Source organism: Pinus tabuliformis, chromosome J, assembly GCF_031772625.1.
Source record: "Pinus tabuliformis cultivar Carrire ecotype Pingquan chromosome J, CPIR1, whole genome shotgun sequence".
In the NCBI taxonomy this organism is placed as follows: domain Eukaryota; kingdom Viridiplantae; phylum Streptophyta; class Pinopsida; order Pinales; family Pinaceae; genus Pinus; species Pinus tabuliformis.
In genome coordinates, this window is record NC_142295.1 from 117,926,466 (window position 1) to 117,943,759 (window position 17,294).

The window sequence follows — 17,294 nt, forward strand, 5'->3', positions numbered from 1 at the left end:
TTCTTGTTGCTACTTCATTCATCAGGTCTATATTTACTTTTACTTTCACCAAGTCTACTTGTTGCTTCTTCCTTTACTAGTTCTACTTTTCCCAAAACTTGATGCCTGTGTTGGCATTATGGCTAATGTGTTGTCCTCGATGGCAACCTACTTGATGAGTTGTCCTTTGATGGAAACATACTTGATGAAGATTTCAACAGGATATATCCACATCTGACAGAAAAGGATTATCAGTTCATAGATAGGATAATGATAAAGGTGAAGTTTGAAGAAGTATATGCAGGTTTGGTGAAGCAAAGTAGAGTATCTGTAAAGAAAAGCCACATACACACGTGGCTATGAAGAAGGAAAGGCACATACATATTCTACATCATGGTATTCCAAATACCAAGGGTCTTTACCATGGTATTGAACTATGGTAGTGAGCCCAACAACAAATATTTGATCCCATCCAAGAATACCATTGGCACTAGTATGTTTTTGACTTGTGGTATTGTTTAAGAGATAAGCTATATAAGGAGATGAAGATCAAAGTGTTTGATCTGTGCAAGTGATGAATATTTTCATGAATAGTTAGATCTAAAGAAAGTGTGCATGTAATGGGCTTTGATCTAAAACTAAGTATGCACCTAGGAATTTGATGATGGATTAGATCCAATAGATCTGAGATGACAATTTTGATTATGGGTTAATTTTATCAGTGATGATAGTGTCTTAACGTGTGATTTGTTTGTGTATGTCAAGGTTTGTGTATGTCTAAAGTTTTTTTATTCAGCAAAGGTTTGTTCCATTAATTACATATATGTATAAAGGTTTTATAACCTGAAAAGCACGTACACACGTGGGTTTAATATTGGTAATATATATATATATATATATATATATATATATATATATATATATATATATATATATATATATATATATATGCAGATCTATATGCCAGTTGTTTTCCTTAAAAACACGTATGCACACAAAAATTCTTTGAGGAAAATGCATATAGAAACTAGGGTTTGCTAAAAAAGATGTTTGATCAGTTTAATCAGTCTTGTTGTATTTCTATTGTCTGTCAATGAAGTCGTACTTGATGATCAGGGCTTAATAGTGATTTTTTATTGAGGATCGTTTGATTGAAGAATGATGAAGCTACTGGTTGTGTTTTATTGAAGACCAGTGATGGTTATGTGATTATTTCAAAATGATGTAGTGGATCTGTGTATGATTCAGTATTTATTTCAGAGTGACAGTGGTTCAGTTTCAGGGTTCAATGTTTTGAGATTTGCACGTGAGTATGCTTCATTAAGGAAGTCGCGTATACATGCGGGTTTTCTATAGTAAAGTAGCATATATATTTTGATATTTTATTGATCAAGGCTTTCAATTGATTCAGTAGGTTGATGCAGTGTTTGGGTTCAGTATCAATACTTTGGTTACGGTGATCTAACTGCTTTGGTTGTTTTAGAATAAGTTGATTGATTTGGGTTTCATTTGATTCAATGATTGGTTGATTTAGTTGATTCAATTGGTTCAGTGATTGGTTGGTTCATGAGTGAATTGTAGTGATTATTTTTCAGTTTTGATATTTGGTATTAGGCTTAAATGATGGTAGTGGGCCTAGTCTGAAAATATGATGGAATGTGGCCTACAGTTGTGATGTGTTGTATAAGGTGGATCCAATATGAAAATTTATGATACATGGTCCACGGAGGTGATGAAGGTTGGAGCCTTCAATGAGGAAATCGAAGCTTCCTTCTAGTGGTAGTGGTAAATCAGATTAGGAGGTTGGAGTTCCCTTCTAGTCAGTGTTGGTAAACGAGAACAGGGGGTTGGCGCTCCCTTCCAGTGGGTGCTGGAGAACGAGAGAAGGGTGTAGCCTTCTACAGGTGGGTGCCTACATGCCGGTATGAGTCTGCGCCACTACAATATTTTAATAATTTTTTCTTTATAATAAAAAGAAGACATAGATGACAACAACAGTGGTTTTTTCCCACATTAGGTTTCCACCTAAAAATCTTGTTGTTCATGTGTGTTGATCTATTTCTTATGTGTGATGGTTTATTCTTTTCTTACTACACATAGTTACTATTTAATTAATGTTTAATTATGTACTTATACATTGGCTCAAGTTAAACAGGTGATGAATTAACTAAAATATAATTTTACTGGATATACGCTAGTTGTCTGCATAATAGTCATGTACATACGTGGGTTCCCCTCAGTTAAGTCGTGTAAATAAATCTCGATATAAATTTGAAATTTTAATTATTTGTAAATAATAATTCACCCCCCCCCCCCCAGTATTTTCCCAAAAAATTGGTATAAGAGTAGGTCCTTCATCAGAAGCTTGATCGCTTGAAGGAGATCTGTCAAGATGATGGGAAAGAAGAAGATAGCTTGAAGGATGGTTTCACAAAACTGTGATCATGACATATCAGATTTAGTGACAGTTATATATGTCAACAGATATTGAATTTTGGGAGTAGTCCACTTTTTATTGATCAAGAATGAAGAAGACAATAATAAAGCATTATCAGGTATGGCCTTTTGTTCTAACTATGATCCATTTCCTTGTCTATGCAATAATGATAGTGATGATGCCAGTAAAGCAACTGAACTTGCACTCATGTGCAAAAGTGAAAGTAATCACTTTAAAAGGAAGACATATTAAAAATGATGCCCCTAGGAGTAGAAGATCAAGGAAAATCAGAAACAAAGAACAATGAAAATGTGTCTATGCTAAGAAAATATAATTATCAACAATGGAAAGAAAATATGAAGTCTAATCTAATGAACCTTGATGCTTGGTATCTAGTATGAAATGGCTACACCAGTATTCCTCCATTAGACAAGGAAGTGAAAAAGAAGAATAAGTCTTTGACTAACATATTTTCTAGCATACTTGATTCAAGATTAAATAAGGTTATGTATTATACAACTGCAAAGAAAGTGTGGGATAAGCTATAAGAAATCTATGAATAATATTCCTAATCAAGGAAATATTGAGGTAATCCTTTCCCTAACAATGTGCCCAAAATGATATATGGAGTTGTTGATCCAAAAGAAGACAAGTTAGAAGAAATTTTCAATCTTAGAACAAAACTTGATCTTGCTTTGAAAATTATTTTTAATCTTATAGATAAGTTGCAAGCATATGATAACAAGGATAATGCTGGTATGGTATCTAAACAATATTGTGAAGTTCTTGAAGTTGAGATCGTCTATCTAAGAGTAGATCTTGAAAAATCAGATAAGCGAAATGAACAACTACTTCAAGCACTTGAAGAACAAGAAAACCGGCTAAAAGAAGAGATTCTAAAATTAAATAAGCAAGTGAAGGAAGGAAGAAGGGTTGAAGAAGTTATGAAGAAGCAGTATCCAGAAAAGGAAAAGAAATATCAAGTTGAGGTAAACATCCTAAAATGTAAATTAGAGGAAAAATATAAACATTTTCGATTTCAAGATAGTACTAAGATTTTAGATAATATTCTTAGTATTCAAATGTCTTTTGCCATCAAATCTAGTCTTGGTTTTCATGAAACTATTGAAGGATAATCTAGTTCACAAGCTGAGGCAAGGAATTTAAAGAGTAACAATGCAAAAACTGAAATACTCAACAAAGAGATAAGAATTCAACCAGATCAACAACTAAAGAAAGAGAACCTTCAAAGAAAATCCTTTACTCCTAATTATAGAAATGTTAATCGATTCTCTCATCTTATCAATAATATTGAATGTTCTATATGTCATAATTATGGACATGCAGCAGCCAATTATGGAAGTAGACTATTTCAGGTTAATAACTGCTTCTCAGAAAGATCATTAGCTTCCAGGTACTTTAAGGGATATTGTTTTTCATGCAATATATTTGGTCACAAAGCCATTAATTGCAATAGAAGGAATATGAAATGGAAATATTATGATTCCTCTACTCATATAAGATGTTATTCTTGTAACAAGTTTGGGAATGTAGCAAACGAATGCAGGAACAAGTGTATGGATCGCCGCAGACAACATGGTAAGAAACCAGATAAGAATATTGATGTTAGAAGACCTTAAAAAGATGGATCCACCAACATTTCTCATAATAAGTATGAAGAAGAAGAATAGATAAGGTGTGGTCTTGCTCTCTACTCATTTGAAGATGAAGATCGATGGTACACATATAACAAATGCTCTCATCATATGACTGGAGATAAGGGTAAGATAGAGTCTCTTATAAAAACCAATATGGTAATGTTATTCTTGGAACTAATGTTTTAGAAAAAGTTAAGGGAAAAGGTAAAGCCAAAATTAATAAACATAGAGGAGATGCTAATGCTTTATTAGTTGAAGGGATAAAGCATAATATCATAAGTGTAGGTCAAATGGCAGAAAATGCAAATATAATTGTGTTTACATCAACCAAGTGAAGGTTATAGATGAATAAATTAGAAAAGTCATAGCAAGTGGATATAGAAACCTAGACAAATTATATGTGCTTGAAGAACATAATTCTCACAGATATGAGGATTCAGACTCAGTGAAAAAGATGATAATGGCCATTGCAGTCCATTATTCTTAAAATAATACCTCTAACAATGACTGAAGAAGTGATGTGAGGTACTTGACCTCATGAGAAACAAATATGACTATTAGGTCCTCAGGATCAGTGATGTGTAATCTGAGGGGGAGTAATACATGTTTTGACTTGATGATGATTCCTATGATTGTTGTGTTTTTCATGTTTCTTATACTATTGACAGTGCATCTGGTGTAGTAATAGTAAATAGGTACATACAATAAAGGCTAAGGGGGAGTTGGAGTTGTGAATTTGCAGTATTTCACTTTCTGAATGAGGATCCCATGAAGACAAGTTGCATATATACGTGAGTTTTGATCTAAACAGTCGCGTAGATTTTGTTGCAATGAGGAAGCTGCGGGAAAGATTCAGGAAAAGGATCTGATATACTTCAGACAACTGTTATTTGACTTTCATGTTCTGACGATTCATGGTTATAGTCCGTTGATGTTATTTAGAAGTGGTTTTGGATTTTATAGGCTATTGATGCCTTGATGGATGACTGATTGGTGAAGATAATTTGATGTTCTTACTGATATATGAGATGATATGATAAGATATGATAGTGAACAGTTGACACAGGATGAGGGGGATCAATTGCTATGCTTCTAATAAATTTGCATTGTTGTCATTATGTTTGTTTTAGAATTCCTTGGTATGTAATGCTGCTTAAATTAAGGATGTTGCTGAAGATGCTCACGTTGTTGAAGTTGTTGAATGATGCGTCATGCTATGTTGTGGTCATGGGTTTCCTATGATGAAATCATGGATGATACTTATATATTTCTTGAGTCACATTGTTGTTATGATGCTATTGATCATATTTATGATGATGATGAGGGTCACTCATTACTTTTATGTTGTTGTCATTATGCCTTTAAGGATGCATAAGTTGCATATTGTATAGTTATGGATGATGATGCCTATATTACTTGGTTCCCACTTGTAAATGATATGCTACACTTGGTATATTGTTTGAGTATTATTGTTCTTAATGGTATCAAGGAGATGTGTTACTTACACAGTTTGATATAAGCTGGTAAGCTCATGGTTTTTCTATTGATGACTTTTCTCATTGATATGAAGCTAGATACATACTATTATCTCTTTGTAATGGGATAGCATTAATGGTTCAATTATAGATCAGGATCTTATGGATGATTACTTAAGTTGCATGTTGATGAAGTGGTGATGGTATGATAACTCTTCTTGCATGAAGAAAATGGGCCAAAATAATGATATCACTACAGAAGACATGGCATACTTAGTCACATATTGATGTTGTTAAGGAATGATGCTACATTTCCGGATCTTACTTTATGATGATATGCTTGGTTCTCACAAATGTTGATTAATGCATGTGTTGCTAATTATGGTTGATGTTTATCAGATGTTAGAAAACTCCTTATTGATGATACATGTATGATATGTTGAGGGTTGTTGTGGAAAGAACATGTAGATCTTGCTATGGTTATTTGATGATGATGATGTTGTCATGGATGATGAATATGGTGCTTACACATGTACATGATATGATGCAAATGCTTTTGTGAAGATATTGTTATTACTGCTATATCTGCTAGATGATATATGGAGACATGGAAAATGCTTGGTTGATGCATGAAAAGTTATGCTTTGATGAACATGGATTAAGGCTTTTTCTACTAAGGGGAAGAGAAAGTTGTCCTTGATGAGGTCAATAGGATGAGCTAATAGCAGAAATCTATGAAAATTCTATGTTTCATACTTGGCCATAGGTTGATGGTATTAAAACTACATTGTCTTATCTTGTGAATTGAAGATGGAAATGTACATGTTGTTCTTGGTGTCGCTATTAGTTTCTTATGGTGTGGATCATATATGTCGTATGATAGTTGTTGATGACTTTCATGGTCTTATTGAGGTCTTTGGTCTTGGTTATAAATGTAATATACGTCTCTTGATGTAAAGGTCATGAAATGCCTATGATGTAATTATTGTAAAATCCATTCATGTATGGACTATTGTGGTCAAGTCATGTAATCCCATATTTTTGTTTGGGCATGTGATGTAATTTGTAACCCCACTGCGATTGGGTGGTTGATGTGATAATGAAGTCAAATATGTAAACCCATTGTGACTGGGTGATTGATGTAAGTGCGAGTCCTTGGTGATAGGAAAAGTTATATTTAGTTGAGTCATAGAGTCATGTACTTCATTGCACATCCTTAAAAAAATTTAGCATGTGAAACATGGTCAATATTGAGTGTTCATACTCAGCAGTTGAAACCTACAACGCTCAAGAGAGAAGCCTTCCTTCAACAATGGTCAGCCCTTTTCCCTTGATGTTAAAGGGGGAGAGTAACGTGGTGTTTGAAAAGATTGGTCTTTACCTTGATATGTTTTATAGGTATTTACAGGTTGTTGTGACCAAACACCAAAGTGTTTTCGATCAAGTCCACAGGGGGAGATTGTTGGCATTATGACTAATGCATTGTCCTTGATGGAAACCTACTTGATGAGTTTTCCTTTGATAGAATCCTATTTGATGAAGATGTCAACATAATATATCTACATGTGACAGGAAAGGAGTATCAGTTCAAAGATAGAAGAATGATGAGTTTTGAAGAAGTATACGTAGGTTTTTTGAAGCAAAGTCAAGTACACACTGGTTCTATGAAGAAAATTCATGTACACACTCACGTCTGGTGAAGCAAATTAGAGTATACGCATGTTCTGTAAAGAAAATCCACGTACACATGCGGGTATGAAGAAGAAAAGGCACGTACAGATTCTGCACCATGGTATTCCAAATACCAAAGGTATTTACCATGTAATTGACCTATGGTATTGAGCCCAACAACGAATATTTGAACCTGTCAAAGAATACCATTGACACTAATAGTTTTGACTTGTAGTACTGTCTAAGAGCTAAGCTATATAAGGAGATGATGATCCAAGTGTTTTATCTGTGCAAGTGATGAATATTTTCATGAATAGTTAGATTTGAAGCAAGTGTGCATGTAATGGGATTTGATCTAAAACTAAGCATGCACCCGGGAATTTGATGATGGATCATATCCAATAGATTTGAGATGACCGTTTTCATTATGGGTTGATTTGGTTAGTGATGATAGTGTATTGATGTGTGATTTTCTATGTATGTCAAGGTTTTTGTATGTCTGAAATTATGTTATGAAGCGAAGGTTTGTGCCAATAATTTCAGATCTGTACACAGGTTTTATAACCTGAAAGGTGCGTACACATGTGGGTTTAATACTGGTAAGTTGTGTATATATTCAGATATATATGCGGGTTTTCCTGAAAAGTGTGTATGCATGCAGAAATTATTTGAGGAAAGTGCATATATAAATTAGGGTTTTGCTTAAAAAGATGTCTGATCAGTTTAATCAGTCTTGTTGTGTTTCTCTTGTCTGTCAATGAAGTCTTAATTGATGATCTAGGTTTAATAGTGATGTTTTGATTGAGGATTGATTGATTGAATAATGATGAAGCTACTAGATGTTTGTGATTGAAGATTAGTGATGGTTATGTGATTATTTATGAATGATGCAATGGATCTGTGTATGATTCAGTATTTATTTCAGAGTGACAATGGTTTAGTTTCAAGGTTCAATGTTTTGATATGTATACATGAGTATGCTTCAAGGAAGTCATGTATACATGTGGGTTTGTTACAGTAAAGTAGCATGATATTTTAATAGTTTATTGATCAGGGATTTTAGTTGATTCAGTAAGTTGATGTAGTGTTTGGGTTTAGTATTAATACTCTAGTTACAATGATCTAAGTCCTTTGGTTGTTTGAGAATAAGTTGATTGATTCGGGTTTCATTTGATTTAGTGATTGGTTGATTCAGTTGGTTCAGGATTGGTTGGTTCATGAGTGAGTTGTAGTGATCAATTTTCAGTTTTGATATTTGGTATTGGGCTTAAATGATGGTAGTGGGCCCAATCTAAAAATTTGATGAAATGTGGCCTACAGTTGTGATGTGTTGTATCAGGTGGATCTAGTATGAAAATTTATGATACGTGGTCCACAGAGGTGTTGAGATTTGGAGCCTTAAATGAGGAATTTGAGCTTCCTTCCAGTGGTAGTGGTAAATCAGATCAGGGGGTTGGAGTTCCCTTCTGGTCGGTGTCGGTAAATGATATCAGGGTGTTGGCGCTCCCTTCCAGTGGGTGCTGGAAAACGAGAGGATATTGTATCCTTCTCCAGGTGGGTGCCTGCATGTTGTTATGATTATGCACCAATATAAGATTGTAAGAAGTTTTTCTTTATAATAAAAAGAAGAGAGAGATGACAGTAGGAGTGGTTTTTCCCCACATTAGGTTTCCAACTAAAAATCCTAGTGTTCATGTCTGTTGATGTATTTCTCATGTGTGATGTTTTATTCTGTTCTTACTACACACGGTTAATATTTAATTAATGTTTAATGAGGTACTGATACACTGGATCAAGTTAAATAGATGATGAATTAACTGAAAAATATTTTTACTAGATATACGTTAGTTGTCTCCATAACAGTCACGTACATATGCGGGTTCCCTTTAGTAAAGTCATGTATAGAAATATGGATATAGAATTAAAAATTTTAATGATTTGTAAATACTAATTCATCCCCCCTCTCATTGTTTTTCCCAATAATAAGTATCAAAGCAGTCCTTCAGCAAAATCTTGATCGCTTGAAGGAGATCTGTTAAGATGGTGGAAAAGAAGAAGATAGCTCAAAGAAGGGTTTCAAAAAACTGTGATCATGACATATCAAATTTAGTAACAGATATAGATGTCAGAAAATATTCAACTTTGGGAGCACACCGCTTTCTATTAATCAAGAATGAAGAAGACGATAATAAAGCATTATTAGGTATGGGCTTTTTTTCTAACTATGATCCATTTCCTTTTCTATGTAATAATTATAGTGATAATGACAGTAAAGAAACTAAACTTACACTCATGGGTAAAATTGAAATTAAGCACTCTAAAAGGAAGACAGGTTCAAAAATGATGCCTCTAGAAGTAGAAGATCAAGGCAAATCAGAAACAATGGACAATGATGATGTGTCTATGTTAATCAGAGATAATTATCGAGAATCGTAAGAAAAGATGAAGTCTAGTCTAATGAACCTTGATGCTTGGTGTCTAGTATGTGATGGCTACACTAGGGTTTCTCCATTAGACGAGGAAGTGAAAAAGAACAGTAAGGCTTTGAGTGACATCTTTTGTAGCATACCTGATTCAACATTAAACAAGGTTATGTATTATAAAACTGCAAAGAAAGCGTGGTATAAGCTACAAGCAATCCATGAAGAAGATTCCTTGTCAAGGAAACTGCCAGGTAATCCTTTCCCTAACAACGTGTCCAAAATGTTAGATGGAGTTTCTAATCCAAAAGAAGACAAGTTAGAAGAAATTTTTGATCTTAGAACAAAACTTGATCTTTCTTTGAAAAATATTGTTAATCTTAAAGATAAGTTGTAGGCATATGATAACAAGGATCATGCCGGTATGGTATCCAAACGATATTTTGAAGGTCTTGAAGCTGAGATCATCTCTCTAAGAGAATACCTTGAAAAATCAGATAAGCAGAATGAAGAACTACTTTAAGTGTCTGAAGAAAAATAAAATGGATGAAAGAAGAAATTCTCAAATTAACACAGCAAGTGAAGGAAGGAAGAAGGGCTGAAAAAGTTATGAAGAAGCAGTGTCTAGAAAAAAAAAAGCAATATTAGGTTGAGGTAAACATCCTAAAAGGTAAATTAGAATAAAAATATAAACATTTGGGATTTCAAGATATTAATAAGATTTTTGATAATATTCTTAGTCGTCAAAGGACTTCCGCCATCAAATATGGTCTTGGTTTTCATGAAACTATTGAAGGATAATCTAGTTCACAAGCCAAGGAAAGCAATTTAAAGAGTAACAATGCAAAACCTGAAATGTTCAACAAAGAGATAAGAAGTCAACCTAATCAACAACTAAAGAAATATAACCTTCAAAGAAAATGTAACATCCCTGGTGAAAAGTTCATGTAACAAAATTTAATAAAGGAAAAATAAGACCACGGTTAAGGGACACTTACTCCAAGTTGAATGTTGGTTAAAGATATCCTAGTGGGCATCACTGGATGTGTATTTTGGCTAAGAAAAATTGGAAAAGTCTAAGGCAAAGGCATTAAAAGGAAAAAAGGCATTTTTAGCACATTTATTTATGAAAAAGGAAATTACAAGAAAAGTAAGGTGAAAGGTCACAACTTGCATGTGAGGAGGAAAATGAAGGAATTAGAGGCCTTGTTGATAAAAAGGCTTCTAAGCATTAGTTGGTAACCATTTTTCAGGTCGAGTTTAGAGATCTCTCGTTATTATCTCTCTCTCTCTCTCTCTCTCACTATTGGTCACTTAGAGTTTTCTTGGAGCACTCTAGCTTTTGAGAAAGGAAGGAAAAGCAAGCAAAGGGAAAGGAAACAAAATCAGGATCAAGCAGCTTCAGTAGGAATACTTGCAAGTAGCCTTTTGCATGTGTGATTTCTTAGCTGGTTTGGACTTGCATGGCTTCACGTGTTGGTGTATGGTTCTCTTGCTATCAGTGGCATGGTTATTTTGGGTTATGACAATGGTTTTTAGCCTAGCCTTTCCTTTTTCTGGCTGCCATAGTGTTGGGATGTTTATTTCGGTTTTTGAGCTTTGGTTTTTCGGATGGATTTCAGAATCTGAGGCAGAGGTGGTCTCAAGTTTCATTCCCAAAGGCCTAGGAATCCCTTGAATAGTTTTGGCGGGATGCATGGTAAATGTTGGGCACAACCCAACTTGGCCAAATTTTGGGTAAGGAATCTAAATTTTTTTGGGTAGAGTGCGTAGTAGAAAGGATGTTGCAGAGTGCAAAGTGGACTATGCAATAGAGCATTGGAGCAGAATGAGGAACGCACAACAAAGTCATCGCACACTATATGGGCTTCGTGGTGAAGCTCCTCCCTTTTGATAAAAGCATATAATATTGTAAAACTTGAAAGGTTTTGGACCATAATCCTTATTTTGGAAACCATGGTATTGGGTCCATGGTGATGTAGTGATGTAATTCTTCAATGTAATAATATATATAGGGATGAATAATAAAGAAGAAACGAATCCTATCAATCTATCAATTGGATCTAGATCTATGTTGATGGTTGTATCTTTGTGATTTGTACTTCCGAAAAAGGGGCAAGGCTCCACAGTTGAGTGCGTGGAGGCCTAGTTCTGCAGCTTAGTGCGCAAACCGTCTGCAACTTAGTGTGCAAACAAACTGTAGCTATGCATGCAGGTAGAGAACTGTTTTTTATACGAAATTCTATATTATAAGCAAGATTTCTTGTGGACGTAGTCCCACATTGGGATGAACCACAATAAAATCTATCTTCATGTGTTGATTTGTTTATTATATGCACTTTATTTCACTACTGTGAATTTTATGAATGTTTATGATATGTTTAAGTGATGAATGTAATTATGTGAAGTAATATATAAGTGCGAAGTAGTTCATGAATGTAAGTAGTTTGTAAGTGTTAAAGCATAAGAAAATACAAAATTTCCACATTACAGTATCCCTTAAGGAAACAGAAACCTAGTTCTACAAGCTCCCATAGTCACTTCAGGTGAGATTGCGACTTGCTTATAGGTCGTTGCTGAAAGGGCCAATGATTGAGGGTTTTGTTTGTGCGCAGTAAAGAATCGAACTTAGTTCAACCCAACCTAAGCCAAACAATGGTTCCATTGTCAGGACTGAGATATGTTTGAGGGATATTTTTATATGGCATCCTTTGAAGAATGAAATTCAAGATTGGGTAGAACAAAAATAATGAGAATTTGCAGAACAAGAAAATAGAAACCCTCGTCTATCAACTGAAGGTGGTTGGTGAAGTATATTTTCGAAGATCAATATGAAATATTCTTCAGTTCATTTCATGTTGAGTTGTATGAGTGGATATCAAGGTTAACCGAGAGAAAGAATTGTTTTAAAGGAGATGAACCTAAGGAGTGAACTCCCGAACTGGAATGATGACTCAAGAACATTGACAATACGATCTCAAGAGTTGTCGAGTTTCTGATTGATAACATCTTGGGAGGATTTATTACTGAGTTCACGGTAGACTTGACTGATCTGAATTTCATCCATAAAAAATAATCAAAAGAACCATGGCTATAAAAGGTCAGGACAGACTTCCAAGAATTGAGAGCAGTGATCAAAAACACCTCTAAAACAATGGTAGTTAGTAGCCAGTGTGGAACGACAAGGACCTCGGTCAAAGCGCGCTGACCGAGGCCCATGGAGACTACACGAGAGGAGAAACTAGCCCCTGGGAAGCCCAGAACGGGAAACAAAGGTATTTTTTGATGTGCGGGCAAAACCCCTAGAAATGGGAAGGCCTCGAGAACTCAGTCGCATGGAGAGCTAGGAAAACCATGGGGAAATGGCTAAAGGTCAAGGCGGGACCCCCGCTACAAAAACCCAACAGTATTAATCGGGGGCACCCTCAAGCGATAAGAAGAATTGGCGAAAACGAAGCGATTACACTCAGTGCCCGATCTATGAAAAGAAGACGAGAAATAAAACTGCCGCTGATCACGCGCTAACGATCGAGCAAGTCAACTGTGCAAAACATGTGAATGGCGTTGGGTCTGGAGGCCCCAGATCTAACAACTGAGATCGCACCCGATGGGAAAGCGGAATCAATGGGGGATTGAGCCACAACTTGTAAAGATTTGATGTCTGATTTGACTACCAAGGTGGCAGAAGACCCATTCCACGATGTAACGGAAAAATCGAACCGACGAAGAGAGTTGGCGCAGCTGAAAGAGGACAAGTGGCCACTCCCTGTGAGTCTGATGATGATGCCGGAACAGGGAACTCCAAGCGAAGTTGTAGCAGGTGATCTGACGGGAAGTGGAAGAGGAAGCGAATAGCCATGAGAACGTATGGCCTTAAAGCCATGCACAGGTAAAGCAGAAGGACACCAGAACCCCAAGAGGAGAAAAAAACACAAAAAGGAAGAAGACAGAGAAAATAAAGGAAATACATTGAAGCAAAGCAGAACGAAAGACAGACAGTCGAGCTGACCAAAGGCAGCATCGAGCACCAGAGAGCTTGAGGGATTCAAGCCATCCTAGAGAGGATCTGTCCGGACTGAGCACCACTTTGGGCTTTCTCCATTAAAGACCAAAAAGGTCATAGAGCTCGTAAGGAAAAGAGTCTATGTTCTCTAGTGGCTCGGGGCATCCAAGAACCACCCTGCCAAGCAAATTCTGTTCAAGAGACTCACATTGAGCTCCTTCATTGTAATTCTCTACTTTAAGACAAAATAAAAGAAGGCCACCATTGAGAGCTGGACTAGAGACGTAGCCCTAGAGGATAGGGTGAACTCCTTATTAAATTCTTCTGTGCTTATATTTCTTACTATATTTCTCTATTATTTCCATTTCAAGTGTCTGTGTATTTGCAATCCGATCGATCTGTTGCCTAAATAACATAGACACACACACCAGCACATGAGTCTGTAATACCTTCATTTAATAAATATTTAACTGAGATCACTCATAGGGTGATTATCAGATCAAGTGGTATCAGAGCTCTAGGCTATAAGGTTATACAAGCTTGTGTTGGTTTAGCTGTTGAATGCTCACTAGATCAAAGCTCAAATTAGGAGAAGGAGAGTTGGTGGAAACTAATCCTGAAATTGGGAGAGTCTATCCTTGGAAGACAATGTTAGAGGAAGGTTCTATGGGGCCAGACCCTCAATTCATAGAAAGCTTCCTAGCTATAAAGTCCATGGTAGAAGAAATGTATAGGGACTTTAGAAAACATAAGGATGAAGACTCATCAGGCTCTAAACAAGACAAAGAAGAATATGAGTCCCATTTCCATGACCACTCCAAGGGAAAAGGGAAAGAGGAAATATTTCTCACACCTCCTAATAGCCCTGTGCACAACAAAAAGGCATCCTTGATCAAGCTAGATGTTAAATTTTATTTGCCTATATATGACGGAGACCTAAATGCTGAAAAGTTGGACAATTGGATTAGACAAATTGATGTTTATTGTAGGGTACAGAACATAGACTCAAACAAGAGCAAGATTTAGCTGGAAAGCCTACACCTAGGAGGCACTGCCTTGGATTGGTGGGGAGGTAGAACCCAAGCTGATATGAAAAGACATGGTAAGACTATCTCTATCTAGAGTGAATTTGCTTCTGCAATCAAAAAGCAGTTCTACCCATTGGCCTACATGCAACAAGCCATGATGAGTTGGAAAACTCTTCGCCAGTTGAAAGGGCAAAGTGTGCAAGGGTACACTCAAGAATTTAGAAAGAGAGCATTTATGCTAGGAATTTCATTAGACTCACCAGAAACTCTGTTGAAGTACATTAGTGGTCTACATAGCTACATGAGGCATACCATCCTCATGTTCAATCCCACTACTATAGATGGGGTTTATGTGCAAGCTACTCATCTAGAAGCTAGAGGAAAGAATGGAAATCGAGAAGTTGGGGGACCATCCCAACCCACTGCAAAGGAGCAAGGAGAAAGAAAGCATAAGTTGAAAGCAAGGAAGGCTAACACTGCACAAAAAGGCAAAGCTTCATGCACTCACTATAAAAAGGATGGGCATGATAATGAGCATTGTTGGATTCTACATCCAAAGCTAAGACCCAAGAAGTTCAAGGGAAAGAAGAAGAAGACTGTTTCAGCCATTCAGAAAAATTTGGGGTCAGACTCAAGAGATGAAACAACTATTGCAGCCACAGGTATCAAAGGAAAGAATTTTGAAGCATCAACTAGTAATTATGCTCAATCTGTTATTGATGAAGAAAATAATAGAAAGATACATGATCTTTTCCATATTCGAGTTATTTCCAAACATCAAAAGATTGAAACTTTGTTTGATAATGGCTCACAAGTAAATTTAATTTCTGAAGAAATTGTAAAGAAATTGGGATTAGCAACCACACCTCACAAGAAACCATACCCATTAGGATGGTTGAATGATAAGGCACAATTACAAGTGACTAGATAGTGCAAACTAAAATTTTCTTTTGGGTCAGCATTTGTAGATGAGGTGGAGTTAAACATAATTCCTTTGGATATATGTGGAATTGTTTTAGGGAGTCCTTACTTGTATCATAGAAAAGCTATTTTCTATAGAGCTGAGAACAAGTATCTACTTGTTAAAGATGGAATCGAATATTTTGTAAGAGCTCATAAGCTAAAGAATAATTATACTCTCATAAACTCAGGGCAAATGAAAAGAATGATAAATTCATGCAAACAATTTTTACTGATGGTTGTAAAGGAAAAGAAACCTGATGAAACCAATGTATTTGAGGGTTGTAATGCTGAACAACAAGCTGATATAGAAAAGGTTGTTTCAGAGTATGATGTCTTATCTCAAGAACCTAAAGGCCTGCCACCCAAAAAGGAAATAGTACATTATATTATTTTGCAGCAAGATGTTCCATTTCCTGACATTAGAATGTACAGGTTGTCAACTTTAGAGAATGCTGAAATCAAGAAGCAGGTGCAGGAGTTTCTTGAGAAGGGGTTCATCAGGCCTAGCACATCACCATGTGGGTCACCAATCGTTTTAGTGAGAAATAAAGATGGCTCGTGGATAATGTGCATTGATTACCAAGCACTGAATAAGTTAACAATAAAAAATCGTTATCCCCTCCCTCGTATAGATGATCTTTTAGATCAATTGAAGGAAGTTGTTTATTTCACCAAGCTAGACTTGCACAATGGATACCATCAGCTCAAAGTTGCAGAACAAGATGCACGAAAGACTGCTTTCAAAACAAAAAAGGGATTGTATGAGTGGTTGGTTATGCCTTTTGGCTTAACTAATGCTTCTGCTACTTTCATGAGATTAATGAATGATGTACTCAAACCTTTTCTTGATGACTTTGTTATTGTGTATCTGGATGACATTCTGATTTTTAGTAAAATGTGGGAAGAACATTTAAAGCATGTTAATCAAACACTAGATGTTTTGAAAAGAGAAAAACTTTATGTTAAACTCTCAAAATGTGAATTTGGCAAAACATCTCTAAACTACTTGGGTCATATAGTAGGGGGAGGTGAATTGAAAATAGATCCCTCTAAAGTGGTAGTCGTTGTGGACTAGCCTAAACCCAAGTCTGCTACAGAAGTAAGAAGCTTCTTAGGACCAACACAATATTGGAGGAAGTTCATTTCTAAATTTTCCTCAATTGCAACCCCCTTACATGCTTTAACAGGATTGAAAAAGGTGTTTTAGTGGGGAGGCAAACATCAAAAAGCCTTGGACACTTTGAAAGAAAAGATGAGTATAGCCCCTGTACTAGCACTGCCCAATCTACAAAGACCATTTGAGATCCAAACTGATGCCAGTGACTATGCCATGGGAGCAGTGTTGACACAGCACGGTAAACCCATATGCTATCATTATGAGATTTTTAATCCTGCAGTAGTTAACTATCCTACATATGATAAAGAATTGTATGCATTAATTCAGAGTGTGAAAAAGTGGAAACATTACTTAATGGGCAAAGAGACAGTGATACATATTGATCATCAACCACTTCCATATCTACACTTCCAAACTAATTTGCAGCAATCAAGACATTACAGATGGATGGGTTTTCTACAACAGTTTCATTTAGTCATCAGATATAAAAAGGGCATAGATAACAAAGTTTCAGACATGTTATCTAGACCCATTATAAATGCA